Source organism: Bos taurus, chromosome 2 (genome assembly GCF_002263795.3).
Source record: "Bos taurus isolate L1 Dominette 01449 registration number 42190680 breed Hereford chromosome 2, ARS-UCD2.0, whole genome shotgun sequence".
NCBI classification, from domain to species: domain Eukaryota; kingdom Metazoa; phylum Chordata; class Mammalia; order Artiodactyla; family Bovidae; genus Bos; species Bos taurus.
Genome location: NC_037329.1, coordinates 119,201,838 through 119,203,134, shown reverse-complemented (window position 1 = coordinate 119,203,134; position 1,297 = coordinate 119,201,838). Strand labels below are relative to the sequence as shown.

The following is a 1,297-nucleotide window of genomic DNA, read 5'->3' as shown; positions in this document are numbered from 1 at the left end:
CTAAAAGCACAGGCTCAATGTTGTGGTACATGGGCTCAATTGCTCCACAGCACGTGGGATCTTCCCAGACAGGGGATGAAACCCATGTCTCTTGCATTGGCAGGCCGCTTCTTACCCACTGAGCCTCCAGGGAAGCCCCTCACCTCAATTCTCATTGTACATTCTGCTTGGTAAGTGACCCCATAAGTCTCCTCCAGGCTGTGAGCTTGCAATGGGGGAAGTGTTGAATGAAGCAGGTGGCTGAACTCAGGGTCTGGTCCACTGATAGGAAGTGACATTTGCTTCTCTACCAGTAACTACCAGTTTCTTCCCCTGCATCCCTGCTGGTTTATCTGTGGAGAGACCCAGAGTCCTGACTGGTCACTGTGGAAGGGCGACAGGTGGCCACTTTCACAACCTCCTGCTCCTAGCCTTCCCTCTGTGGGCACTCTGTGACGTGCTTACGCTGAGCCACGTCCTGTTCATGTTGACTGAGCCTGTGGTGCTTAGAATTGGGAGGACAGAGCAGAGGACCGAGCACGGCCCAGTTTCCCATCATCCGGACCAGAGGCTGATGGGGGTGGAAGCAAGGTTAGTGGACTGAGGAGTTCACCAGAGACAGGAATGAGAGACAGGAAGTAGATGATGCTCTCAGAGGCTTGGGGTCTGAAGCCCAGACTAAGGACAGCAGTAGCTGCAGAAGATCACAGAATTGAAGGAGGCTTTTTGTTTGTATTTTGTTTGTATTTGTTTTTAATGTGTGAGAGACTTGAGTCCATTTAAACGAACATTGAAAAGGGGTAGGGAAACGATAGATAGATGCTGAACATAGAAGAGAGAGATTTTGGGGCTTGGGAAGCTGGGCTTTCAGACTTGGATGGAGTGGCTACCTTAGAGAGGAGGGAGAGTGGGCCTTTCATTTCATTTTCATATATATTTTTATTTTGCTGCACTTTGAGGCATGCAGGATTGTAGTTCCCTGAACAGGGATCCAACCCATGCCCCCTGCGATGGAAGCACAGAGTCTTAACCACTGGACCACCAGGGAGGTCCCAGGGGTCTTCCATCCCCCATGAATCCTTCCATTTCCTTGTGAACTAAAAGACAAGGTCATCTGATAAGAAGTGGGTAGATGTCGAGGTCAGTGGTTTGAGAAGAGTGAAGAAGGTCTCAAATAGGCTGGTATATAGGAAGCATGAAAATAGACCCAAATGCACAGAAGAACTCAATAGATAATAAATATAGCACTTCAGATTGTTGGAAGGAAGAGGGGCTGGTATTGGGACAGCAGGATAAACACCTATCAAAAGAGACATTG

General features: G+C 48.7%; 1 non-coding gene across 1 annotated transcript; it reads right to left on the bottom strand.

Annotated features, from left to right (window-relative positions):
* Positions 1 to 954: 954 nt before the first annotated feature.
* Positions 955 to 1,027, bottom strand: TRNAG-UCC (transfer RNA glycine (anticodon UCC)). Its single transcript has one exon. It is a non-coding gene; the product is annotated as a tRNA-Gly (tRNA).
* Positions 1,028 to 1,297: the final 270 nt, after the last annotated feature.